Source organism: Tachypleus tridentatus, chromosome 13 (assembly GCF_004210375.1).
Source record: "Tachypleus tridentatus isolate NWPU-2018 chromosome 13, ASM421037v1, whole genome shotgun sequence".
NCBI lineage: Eukaryota > Metazoa > Arthropoda > Merostomata > Xiphosura > Limulidae > Tachypleus > Tachypleus tridentatus.
The window spans coordinates 158,079,343-158,093,710 of NC_134837.1; the positions used below are offsets into that span (position 1 = coordinate 158,079,343).

Below are 14,368 nucleotides of genomic sequence, written 5' to 3' on the forward strand. Positions count from 1 at the left end.
CAACTTTCTTATTAAAGTCTTAAAGTTGAAAATTTCAGTTTAATTTTCATTACATTTTTATTCTTTTTGAAGATACATCTCTTTTGAAAGGGGATTTAGCCCTCTAAAACTACACGTGTAAATTTAGTTTTGATCGTATGTGAATTTTTAAACCCATCTGCACTATGTTCTAAACTACTTTATTATTGTTTTCAATTCGCATCAGATAGTTTTCGATTTGTATGTAATTTTCTGTACGTCCAATAGTAATTTATTTCAGTGGTGCAGTTGTATTAGGAAGTCTGTGATTATTTTTATTACACAATAATTGTCACCCGAAGAACAGCCTGTGAGGTTACTTATAGCAGGAATGAACTATCCAACTTGGAAAAATGTTTTGCTAGAAAATAAATATCTAACACAAAATACATTTATAGTCTCGTGGTCCATTGAGCTTGGTATTTTTGTTAACAAACTATTATTTTAAAATAAATTACCATTTTAGAATTTTATGAAAAAGCGTATTTTCAACATAAATAATGTAGTTTAGTATTTATTTAGGGATTTTCAGTCTTTCTTAACATTTTAAGTAACTAAACTTATTGACGTACCCTGGTGAACTCATATACCAGTATGTATTCTTAAGCCTTATTTTTCTTGTCTGAGAGAATAAGTATTGTCTCAGTTTATAACAATTTCTGATATGTTTATACATCTTCATTTTTTGTATTCCCTTTTGCATTGTCGTCTCAAAATGGATAATGCTCCTCGTGAAAGGTTTATTTATCGATTACGAGACATAGAGAGAAGGTTAATGCAAAAGTAAAACTCGGTTGTAAATCTGACAAATAAGATAGTTATGTCCTAAAAAGTAGTATCTTTGTATCTAATGGCAAAGGTGTTAATTTTACTAAATGTAAGCAGTTTAGCAGAATTATGATAAAAAATGCATATGCAGTTCCTCCACTGACCATTTTAATTAATCTCGGTGTATAAATAACACATATATATATATATATTTCTGAATAGTACTTAACAAATGATAAACTTCACTAGAGAACCTTTTCCAAATGTTTATTAATTTTTAATATTTGTGTAAATATACATTTAATCACGTATTTACTAAGAAATGCTTCAACTGTACGTGTGTGTGTATATATATGGATCTACAGACGTAACCAGCACATTGTTTCTTGGATAGGTTACTCATTCTATCTAGGAGCATACAAGACTCATTGTTTCATGGTTGCAAATCTAATTTCTATACTTACTATACTTTTTATTCTGAGTTTTGTTCCTGAACGACTAAACAAAGACTACACTGCTAAGATAAAAGTCATATTTACATTTAAATTATAACATGACAAATTTTGGAGATTGAAACTTCTCAATGCACATAATCAGTGTAGAGAACTTAGTTTAACTTACTACAACTGAAGTAGACACAAACACTAGCATATATGACAACACCATGATCCAGGAGACATTAGTAACAAACAGTTTTTGTTTTGTTTTTCAGATTCTTTGGCAGTAACAAACAATTTTAACCATTATCGAATAACATCCAAATCCTTGGTTTACACATTTAAAAGGAATATACATTTCCTAGCTAAATACATAAAATGATAATCATATTTGGTAAAATATAACAGATTTATAATTAACCAAATAAACACTTCAAAAAAGTGAAACTAAATAGTAAAAAATATGACAAATCGAATCTAGGAAAAGGTACCTAGTTGACAGTCCTTATTCGATTTCCTGGTCGAACTTTCATGAAAACATTTAAACTTACATCTTTAAGAATTATTTTCACATACAAAAACACACGCTTACCTCGTCAAATAGGAGTTTGGCAATATATGTTCTGGTTTCTAGAAATACCGAAATCCAAATTGATTTCAAAAGATCACATATGTATTAAAACAATGATACGAAATCGTAAATAAATATGAAATTAAGTCTTTAAATCAAAGAGACAGATCTTTATAAAATTATACTGGTCTTGTTTTGTGAATATGACACAACTTCATAAAATATTTTAATGTATTTGTCAGTATTCCTTGACGAGGAAATCCACTGAAATCATAATAATGAAACCCGATCATCTGTTTCTAATGTTGGACACGTATAAAAAAACTTTCAATGAGAAAGAAGCGAAGTTAGATCATGGCTTTGATTAAACAGAAGGGGAGGAACGAGTTGAGTAACTATATCTAAGGTTTCGCTCAACTTTAAGGTATTTATGAATAAAAATATATATTTTTAAACAAAACGATTCAAAATATAATTATATATGTATAGGACTTAATCATTCTGGATTACATAGAAATTGCAAGAGGGAGTGTGACATTAAACAAACATAAATAACCATGTATTATATCAATGTAATTAACATTAAATAGTATATAAAACTCATACTTTTTTAGAAGTTACAATTACAAATTTAAGATAAAAATAAACTCCATAATATCAATATATTTTAAACTGTCATAATTGCAAACAAAATGTAATTACATTAAACGAATGTAACATTATAGAATTATCGAAATATATCCGTTCTGTTCATATTTATGGGTTAATGTATTTTGTTTGTTTTGTATTTCGCACAAAGCTACGCTAGGGCTATCTATGCTAGCCGTCCCTAATTCAGCAGTGTAAGACTAGAGGGAAGGCAGCTAGTCATCACCACCCACCCCCAACTCTTGGGCTACTCTTTTACCAACGAATAGTGGGATTAAACGTAACATTATAATGCCCCCACGGCTGAAAGGGCGAGCATGGTTGGTGCGACCGGGATTCGAACCCGCGACCCTCGGATTACGAGTCGAACACCTTAACACACTTGGCCATGCCGGGCCTGGATTAATATAACGCATAGGACTGAACATTTTGCAATTTAACTCGTTAGATAAAGTTACTGTTTGTTACTCATTTTTAAAGTGACGTAGCTTTTAAAGAAAGTTTAAATATCTTCAGATACGTTTGTCGTGTTTATGAGAGTATGAAGTTTTATATACATACTTTCTTCTTTCAAAACTATAATGTTACTACGACTATTATTTACAAGGTGAGAATAAAACATAATGACACTTAGGGAATTATCGTAGCGTTGACATTTGGATAGCCTAAATATGTTTGACAAACAAATTATTTTGTCTGACTAAACAACTCAAGAATGTACATACAATATATAGCTATACTTCTGTCAAAACATAGTTTAAAGTCTTTGATATTAGGGTGACTAAGGTTATATTTGACAACTATTGTAGTAAACCATAATTTTTTATCATGTATTTTGTCCTACATTTTGTAACAGTATAGCATACACATGCATATGCACTATATATTTACAAACGATTTTAATAGCTGGCGCTTTCCATAAGGTGACAAGCAGCTTGTAATTTCAGCGGGTTTTTCTAAGCGTTCTACTTTTCCTATGGGAACCACTTGACCTGTGGGAAACAAAACAACCCAATATTTAAAAGCAATTTCAAAGTTAAGTTCTTAATTTAAGTAGAGTATTTTATATTTTGTTCTAATTTACATTCAGTTTTCACGTATATTTACACATTCTAATTTCACAGTATGTCTGAACAATTTAGATGAATAAGTTAGAAGTATAAATGCCATATATTCTTCAAGCTTAAGAATATGTTTTATTACTCCAAAGTATATTGGTAAACACTTAAATTCCAGACTTATAAAAACTGCAAGTCATTAAACTGACAAACATTTCTTTTTCCACAACAGATTTCAATAATTAAAAGATATCATATTATTCTTAACATATATATTTGTTGCTTTCTCTTTGTGGATGGCGAAATAACGATATGGAATCAAAATCTGTTAAAACAACCGAATACAATTTTGCATAATGATTATTCATGGGAAATTAATGATAATAATAAAAACAAACGAAGTAGTCGCCAACATTCTGCTCAAAACGTAAACAGAAAATATTTTAACCTTTGTGATAAATATCGGGTAGTCGACTACTGTTTGCACCAGTTTTCTAATTAAACGATTGTCATCTCCAAGCCATTACTAATAATATTAAACAAAAAGAGGTTCAATGACATTTGGTTTTTTTGTTTTTTGAATTTCGCACAAAGCTACCCGAGGGCTATCTGTGCTAGCCGTCCCTAATTTAGCAGTGTAAGACTAGAGGGAAGGCAGCTAGTCATCACCACCCACCGCCAACTCTTGGGCCACTCTTTTACAAATAGTGGGATTGACCGTAACATTATAACGCCCCCACGGCTGGGAGGGCGAGCATGTTTGGTGAGACAGGGGTTCGAACCCGCGACCCTCATATTACGAGTCGCACGCCTTAACACGCTTGGCCATGCCGGACCTCAATGACATGTGGAAATGAAAAGTTTAATTAGGCAAGTTTGTGCACTCCTCTATAGTTCACAATCTGACACTGATGGAACGACTTCCTATTCGAGTCCTATTATATAAATGGTAAATTGAAGTGACGACATGTTCAGGTTGTTCCCTATTTGAAGTAATAATTTGGCGAATATTAATTATTTTCAATTTGTTTTCCACTTTGAACGTTATTTACCTTCATTACACAACCCTAACAACTCATGGAAATACTTAGAAAAGAGATGAAAAAGTTGATGAAATTCAATCTTTTACCTGTTATAATTAAATATCGTTTTTGTGGTATTTTTAAAAAATAATCTTTACGTTAGGCAAATGTAAACTTGTTATCAGTTAAAAATAGCTTTTGAGTGACAAATAATACTGGATTTAAGAGAAATGAACGCCGATGAAGCTAAAGAAAAAAAATTTTGTGTGTGTGTATGAAGAAACAAATATAATTGTTATTCCATATCTTCAACTGCGAGCTTAGTGTTTACGTTAGACATTATACATAAATCAGTAACCTTAGTAATTCATGTATTATGAACTATTTTATTTCATATGGTATTGTTTTGTACAATTTGAATCATTTTAGCTCTGTGGCCATTTTGAACCTTAACATATTTTTATGGAATTAAACGTTGTACTAAAACGCCAATAACAAATAACCGTAATGAACTGCACACAAAATATTTCGAATACGTATTTTCTTAAATAGCAGACCTTGTACTCGTTTATTATACTTGTCTGAATGTGTTGATAATGCTACACTTTTATTCCAAAATAACTAGGAAAATGTTTTTATTCATATTATTTTAACACTCGTGGGTGGAAACATTTGCAACTGAAATATGTAGTATTCAAAGATATATAAAATTCTTTTTATCTGTTTGTTCGTTCGTCTATCTGTTGTATCTACAGCGGGAAATCAGGGTTAGCGTTATTACTTCGTAAGCTTACCATTGTGCCATCGGGAAAAGAATTTTATTTCAATTTTGCAATTCTGTACCAAAATAACATCTGAATATTGACAATACAGCTTCACGCTGGAACTAAATCAAAATTTCCAGAAAACACAAAGTTTTAGTAATTTCAATTAGATAGTTAAATTACCTCTACTGTAGGTACTTGTAAACCTTAACACAATGGTTACCAGAATCTGCAACAACAACTGTTCCATCTGGGGTCGCTGCTAGGCCTTGTGGTCCATAAAGTGTTGTACCGTTTATGTTAACAAACGACAAAAACGATCCACTACTGTCAAACACCTGAAGCGAAGAAAAATACTGTAATATACGTGCTAGGTACATTTAGTGGAAATATTATATTTAGTGTGAAAATAGATTAGTTAACTATTAGAGCTAAATACATTTATATTACTTGACAGGGTATGTTATTTTACTCTTCATAGTCAAGGTGAAAATAATTGCATTTAAAACAAATAAAAATAATTTTATATAGTTTCTATATTTAAGATGAATTGTTTTAATTTATTGGTGCATGAAATATGTGTATGCATTGCGATTTTACTTTAGATAAAATATTGTCTATTTTGAATAATTAAATTATTTTTATAGTTTGTATTAAATGTTTACTTCTGAGGTTATTTTAAGCCGAAAGGCTAGAAAATATCAGAACAAAGCACGCCATATATTGTTTGTTTTGAATTTCGCACAAAGCTACACGAGGACTATCTGCTCTAGCCGTTCCTAACTTAGCAGTGTAAGACTGGAGGGAAGGCAGATAGTCATCATCACCCAATGGCAATTCTTGGGCTACTCTTTTACCAACGAATAGTGGGATTGACCGTCACATTATAATGCTCCCACGGCTGAAAACGCGAGCATGTTTAGTGTGACGGGGATTCGAACCTGCAACCCTCAGATTACGAGTCGAGTGCCTTAACCACCTGGCCATGGCGGGCCAAGATTGTTTGTTTATCCACATCATCAGTATCCTTTAAGGTGTTGTTTGGTTATGGTTTCCAAATCGTTAATGATATATTTAAAGAAGTGATCAAATTGTGAATTAATGAGTTTTTTAATGACTGTACGTGGATCATACTTAAAACTACACACGATATAAAACAGATAATACTTTAAAAACACTTTTGAGACATTTGTGAAAGACTAGATTCTCTTTGGTGAAGACGTATTAATAGTCTCTAGGAAACAACTGTACAGAATTCAAACCGTAGAAAGTTAAAAAACGACTTGCCTGTTAAAGCCACAGTCTAATTTGTTATTGATCATTCCAGATATAACATTTAAAACTGGAGAGATACGGAGACGACAGTGTTTGTTAGACAGCTGAAAACTGATTTAAATATTTTCAACAGCTAAAAACTGATGAAACGCTTGTTGGCTAGAAAGATATTATTCATCCAGAATTAAGTACACTATTTTTAAATTTGTTTACAAAGTTGTATAGAACAAGGCAAAATTACGTACCAAGAATTTATGCTATGTTCGTGTGGAATATTGTGATAGTGCAAAGCTAAACAATAGGTTACCTGAGTTGTTCATGCAGTAGAAAAAATCAGACATAATAAAACAAAGTATAATTTGTATAATTTGTTGTTTTTTTAATTTGAAGACTATTTCTCTATATATTTCTTGCTCATAAGTACAATTTTGATTATTTTATGAATTTTAAAATGGATAAATAGTCAGCTACTGAGTTTGAAGAACAACCTTACCAATCAACGTTTATTGGCTCTTTACTTTTAATCGTTTTCATTGTATCTGAATGTCTGTAAAGATTTAGAGTTGTAATTACCTTGCAGTAAGACTAGTCTTTTACAAGGTTGGTGATAATAAAGCATCTTGCTTTATGTAGTAAGTATAAGTAATTGTTTTGTTATTGTCTGATAAAACAATCGTGTTAGTAATTTAACAATAACTGTTAAGGGCATATAACGTAATAAGAAACAAATTAAAAAATACAACTAAATTAACCTGAATACGACTGTTTCCCCAGTCGGCCACCAAAATATTTTCTTGACTGTCAACGGCAACACCCGTTGGTGCATTAAACTGCCCATTTCCCTGTCCGCTGGAGCCGAAAGTGGAAATAAAATTCCCGTCGCCATCAAATATCTTTATGCAGTGATTATGGAAATCAGAAATCAATAACTGGTTCTTGTTATTTATTGCTACGTAATGGGGGCCTGCAAACTTCATATTTCCTGTTCCTCTTGTACCAAATTTATTCAAGAGTTTTCCATTTTCTTGGAATATAAATACAGAACAAGCTTTATTATCAATGACTATAATGTGTCCATTCCTGTCGACTGAAACTCCTTTGGGACCGAGTAATTTTCCAACTCCTAGACGTCCTAGAAACTTTCCGGACGGATTAAATAGGCTGATCCATTTATTTTCGTAATCCGCTACAACATAGTTTCCAGCTGGAGTTACAGCAATACCAGTCGGTCTCTGAATCTGACCAGCACTTCTTCCTCTTATTCCAAAACGCAGTTTGCACTCACCTAACAAAGAAAACACCTGAATACATTGATTGTTGCTGTCTGCTACAACGATGTGTCCAGCCTGCGTAAAGCAAATCCCTTGAGGATTACTAAACTCTCCTTTACCACGTCCTTTAGTTCCAATCTTTAATACCAAGTCGTCTTCAACTGGATTCCTTCTACGCAAGGAGATTGTAGAGGGGTAGCTAGGTGGTCGTTTTGTAGCACGTTGTCTGACACCTATCGTCCTTGGAATTTTAGAACTGATTGGTCGATCACTGGAAGAACTGCTTTCCCCCACACAGGCTTTAACTTGGAATGGGCTTCCCCTGATGTGTTTTCCAAATAGTTTGATAACTAGTTTGTAAGTTCCTTCTCTGGTGACAGTATATACTATGTCGTAGCTACCATTCTTCTGAGCAATAACATTTGGTGTGAATGATGTGGAAAGGTGTGTCGATATCATTTCAGTTTCAAGCAAAACATTTCCTGTTTTAATCATCTCTTTACACCTGTCTTTAGCAACAACATTAACAACAGTTGGTTTTCCTACAGCACAATGCTTCAGTCCCTCACCAGAAGCCGTTGTCTCGTCAGCAATAGCACTGTTTGTTTGGATACATCCAAAAGCTAGAATATTACTTTTCATTATATGCAAATTTTCTCCTTCAAAAATAATATAGGTGTTTTCTTCGGGTGATTTCTTTATGGCCATTTCAGAAAATTCTTTTAATTTTTCCGCCATTTGCTTGTTCACCAAAAGTATTTCGGTGTCATTTCCATGAGTTAGTGCATTTTCCGTGAATTCACAGCTGCTTGCTAGAGTATTCAAACATTGTTCGAGGGATTCTCTTTGTTCCGTGAGTACTTGTTGTTTTGATCTGTAGCAGTCTTCCAGTTCTTTTAGAAGGACGGATTTTCTCATATGGATGATTTCAGATAACGACTCAAAACAGAAGAAAAGTTGTTTTGAAAGTTCTGAATATTTTTGGGTTAAGTCAGATGATGTTAATTGCACGGCTTCAATGGCCTCATTTAAATCTGGTATCCGTGAATAAGCTTTCTGCAGAAGAGATTTCAATGTACCTTTCTGATCCTCTATAGCATCTCGTAACCTCATGGTCCCGTGGCCTCCGTGTTCGATGTCTGTACATGTGACACAGACAGCAGTTTCGCAATCTTGACAATAAAATCGAAGAGTTTGGCGAAAGTGTTTTGGACACATAAGTGACGGGCTATTCTTACTTTTTTCCTGTTCTTCTCTTAGCGCGAGCTCGCTGATAGAAACAATCATTTCATTACAAGAAGAAAATTTCTCCTTATGCATCTCGCAGCAAGCGTCACAGAAGAATTTGTCACATAATATACACTTTCGCACTCCGGAGATTGGCAGTCTTTATTTTGACATACAGTGGGTTGTTCTAGAATTTCCATTAAATTAGTGATAAAATCATTTGCTTGCAGCGCCGAGACGCCCTGTTTAGGTAAGATCGATTGCTGTCGACAGATGGGGCAAGTTACTGTTAAGCTCTCTGCTGGGATGTATTGTATTAAACAGTTCTCGCAGAATGTATGAAGGCAGGGCAGGACCTAAAAAGAAACAGTTAATAAAAAAAACAGAATTATCTCGTGCTCTCGAGTTTGTTAGTAAATAAAATAATAATTCAGGCAAATAACTATAATGTATTTTAGATCATTTACATTATTTGCGTATTAATAACAACCTGGAGGCAGCTGAATAATTAATTATATATGTATATTATTACGCTTACATAATATGCTACATTGTGCATAAATGTGTATTTATATATATATAAACGGAAATACATGTATATACAAACGGAATAACACGATCTGATGTTTTAATCACTTGGCAGTAACTGCACTATTCGTTTAATTTTTTTTTTTTCTGCAGTCTCCCCGGTGACATAACGGTATGTCCGACGACTTACAACGCTAGAAACCGGGTTTTGATACCAGTGGTGGCCAGAACACAGATAACTCTTTGTGTAATTTTATTTTTAATTACAAACAAACAGCAATATTTTTTTCAACCTCTTGTTTGTTATCATCAAGTTATTACAATATTTAAATAACAGAAATACGACCCAGCTTTATTTTCAAATATGTTTTATTTACTAAGTCAGTGTCCCTCCCAGATTGATAAGTGGTATCTCTTTTACATTTTTAGGAATTTCTCAAATCTGATATTTGGTGGGAACCACCCAGTGGCACAGTGGCATGTCTGCGGACTCACACCGCTAGCACCCGGTTTTGATACCCGTGGTGGGCAGAGCACAGATATACCTTTGGGTAGCTTTTTTTATTAAGTGCAAAGCTACACAACGACAACGGCCTTGGTTTATATCTGTGTGACTTAAAAAATAGTCCCTGCACTTTAACCTGTGTTAATGAGATTAAATCTTGAAAATTAGCAAAATACTTCTATATACTTGATTCAGTTTCTGACCGTTGTTATGACTGGATCAAACTTTATTAAGTGCATATTTTATGGGCGGTGTTCCGTGTAAAATGTGTACATATAAACATACGTGTTGACATAGAAATTAGCTGAAAAGTTCTGAAAAAAAACTTATATTGGTCACGAAATACCAGTTGATATTTATCTGAGATCCATTTCTAATTGTTATTTGATATTTACATTGTGTTGTAGTTCCTTTCATTCAAAATTTTATTGAAAAAGACCTTTGAAGTGTTGTTAATATTAATATCGATAATCTTAAATAACGTTTATTAAAATAAACATGGTCCTGTCCTGAATTTGTACAATGAAAATTAATAATATATGTACATTCGCTCACGTGTGATGTGTCTGCATAAAAAAAAAAAAAAGTATTTTTAATTTGGTCGAAATAATTTATCTCTTTTCAAGCAGAAACTAGATATAATTAGTTTTAAATCTAGCCCTAAAAACGAGTGTGTGTTTGTGTGTTTTTCATTAGGCTATCTGCTGTGTTTACCGAGGGAAATCGAGGCCCTGGTTTTAGCGTTGTAAATCCGTAGACTTACTGCTGTACGAGAGGGGGTCCTAAAACCAAGACCATGTTCTGGAATGGATGCAGTGGCTCCTATTAACAGCTTATTCTCCCAATGTAAAATAATTAAAAAACGTATAGGTGAACGACTAGTGTAGCATCATAACCGATGATAATATTGACTGTTTTCTATACTCTCATTGGGCACGCCAAACATTAGGTGAGTTTATAATAAAATGTTGCTTGATGCAATGCGAATGTAACTAATATTTGGTTAGTAACAAAATTCGTTCTTTTTTATTATTACTGAAATTTGCGACATAGGAAAAGAAACTGAAGATAGGTTATTTTAATAATTTCAATCACATTTCATATTATTAGTTAGTTTTTCTCATTCACGAATTACCATAATCAGATGGCTAAATGTAATACGTATTTATTAACTGAATTTCTGAAAAAAAACTTTTGAAGCTCTTCTTGCTCAAAATACAGTTTTGTATTTAATCACCACGATATAATTCAATATATAACGGGCTCAGCATGGCCAGGGGGATAAGACACTCGATTCCTAGTCTGAAGGTCGAGGGTTCGAATCCTCGTCACACCAAACATGCCCGTGAGGGCGTTATAATGTTATGGTCAACCCCACTATTCGTTGGTAAAAGAGTAGCCCAACAGTTGGCGGTGGGTGGTGATGACTAGCTGCTTTCCCTCTAGTTTTATACTACTAAATTAGGGACGATTAGCGCAGATAACCCTCGTACAGTTTTGCGCGAAATTCAAAACGAACCAAACCAATACATAATGTACCTGAGATACATTTTTACTTCAAGTGGGTTTCTCGTCATCATGAATTCAATACATACTTTCAAGCTTTGCGTTTTCGCGGAAAGTAAGTTTATAAAACTGACTTTCCCAAAATATAACTCATTTATGACTTTCCCATCAATTATTTGTTTGTTTGTTTGTTTGGAATTAACCGTAGAGTTATACAATGGGCTATCTGTACTCTGCCCACCACGGTATCGAAACTCAATTACTTGTATTGGAAGTCTGGAAAATATAACTCATTTATGACTTTCCCATAAATGATTTGTTTGTTTGTTTAGAATTAACTGTAAAGTTATACAATGGGCTATCTGTGTTCTGCCCACTACGGTATCGAAACTCAATTACTTGCATTGGAAGTGTGGAAACATACCGCTGTGCCATCGGAGAGCTTTAGTGGTTATGTTTGTGCGTTGTTTTATCTGGTAGGCAGGTAGTAATGAAGTTGTAATTATCATCTAAAGAAGTTTAAAGCTACGTTTCTAATAATGTGTTATCACTAAGTAAGTGAGATTAGTGACATGAAAAACACAAGAGAACAAAATCTTACGTATGAATAACAATTAAGAAAGGATAAGGTGTAGTGTAATTATTGGGAAGGGTCGAATGTACAATATCATTAAATAAAGAGGAGGAAATGTGGTAAAATTGTACGGTTTACTTATGAACTTTTATTGTACTTATGAAGACTGCAATTTTTCTTATCCTTACAAAGTTAGGCTTATATTTTTAGGACGAATGCATAGGAAGTGGCTTTTAAATATAAGTTACAAAGATGAAGAAAACCAAAAGATATAGCTTGGAGTATTTTATCAATAATTAATAATTACCAAAGTGACTCATGCATCATTAACGTATAACGTGCTCTAAGTTTCTTAAGAGTTACTTGAGACTAATATTCTTTATGTTACGTTTAAGACATTTGCTCAGATTCGATCATGAGTGTATAACACGCGCTCTTAATTTCTCAGCACTTTGTATATTAACTAATAAACAATGTATCATAAGGGTGAACTTTGTAGATGCTAGTTTTTAGTCAGTTGTTGTTAAATACTAATTAGGAATGTATAGATACGTTTTTAATTGACCATAATAAGATATATATACAAAACTGAGACTAGTTACAGTAGTCATGGAGGTTGTGAGTTCGTGTTGTCTCTGACTCATGTATCAAAATCGAATGAGTTGAAAAGAACTCCATCTATGAACAATATACTGGCATTATGTCGAAAATGCCTGTAGCACCACCAGGAAACTCATTCAAAATGGTTATCTATGCCTATGGGAAAGCGCCATCGTGTCCAAAACAACTGAATAATCATCAGAGGAGGTTGCCATCTTTGCTGTCAACTGAAAGTGACTTCATGAATGCGCCAATTAAAGGGATGTGACGTTATCCAAGATCTGCTCACGCTTATACACATAGGAGATCGCCATCTTGAGTGGAACTGAAAGTGTGATCATTACTGTGTCGTGTGAACGAATGTGAAGCCACCTGCTATGATCACGCTCACTGGAAACCACCATATTGGAGCAATCGGAAAGATCATATTTATTCTAGGGGCAAAACCATTTATTTGTATATTTCTAAGGTCCATAGATTACAAACGAAAGTCAGATATATCAAATATTTATAATACCTTTGGCTTCTTGTACTTCTTCTGACATATTCCGCATTTGATAACATGTACGTCAAAGTTACGTGGAATAGGCCACGGCCGGATTTCAACTCCAATGTTTTTGGACATATCTTTCAGATCCTTTAACAACAGGAGAGGAGAGTAGAAGGGAGAGATGAGCCCTGCAAATTTTAAAAGTTATTAAAAATTGCAAGAAACATGAGAATTCCTGAAATAATATTAATGGTTAAAATAATATTTGATAGAGTTAAAAAACGAAAGTAATCAAAACAGTAAAGATAAATGTTTTCCTTAATTAATCATAGGCTTGTGAAAATACAGGTAAAATATTGTATGAGTTGTTCTTGTAACTATATAACTAAATTTAGGATAATACAATTAATTAGAAATATCATTGCTTTTTTTGGAATTTCGCACAAAGCTACTCGAGGGCTATCTGTGCTAGCCGTCCCTAATTTAGCAGTGTAAGACTAGAGAGAAGGCAGCTAGTCATCACCACCCACCGCCAACTCTTGGGTTACTCTTTTACCAACGAATAGTTCTAGTTAAGTTTTCCTACAGTAAAATATATTTAAATATCTCCTAAAATATTGCGAAGATTTTAAAACTCGCAATTACTTTGATCCTCAGCCGATTTTACAAGCTAGTTACAGAAAGGGAAAACCTCAGTAGCCAAGTGTGTCCAAATTAATCTTCATGACACTCTTGAATTTTAGTGAATCTCAACTGTTTCTTACCAAGTGATCCCAGTTGTGAAAAAGAATTATTTTACAACTGATTGAATAGTACGCGAATTTTACTTAATAATTGATAAGCCATTTCACTTACAAACAATCCTAATATATTAATCATTTTTATTAAGTAGCTGTTTAAAGACTTAATGTGAAATGACACCTTTCTTTACCTATTAGCAGTCAACATAAGATTGCGTAAAATTCTTATTCATAAGATATACGAGAAAGTAGTAAAACAGTAGCTCATTACTAACCAACGTAAAGAAGAAGTTTTTATACCGCAAATTTATCCTGATGAAACCTTGCCTTAAAGATAAAACATTTTAAATCAGATAAAACAAAATA

The 14,368-nt window shown here is 33.2% G+C and overlaps 1 pseudogene across 1 annotated transcript in view; it reads right to left on the reverse strand.

The window, feature by feature from the left end:
* Positions 1–1,036: 1,036 nt before the first annotated feature.
* The window catches only part of LOC143240267 (tripartite motif-containing protein 2-like), a 54,404-nt pseudogene continuing 41,072 nt past the window's right edge, over positions 1,037–14,368 (reverse strand). Inside the window, exons 2-5 of the transcript XR_013021689.1 lie at positions 13,290–13,450; positions 7,314–9,415; positions 5,470–5,624; positions 1,037–3,434 (exon numbers count right to left, since the gene is read on the reverse strand). The product of XR_013021689.1 is annotated as a tripartite motif-containing protein 2-like (transcript). The remainder of the gene's footprint in view (positions 3,435–5,469; positions 5,625–7,313; positions 9,416–13,289; positions 13,451–14,368) is intronic.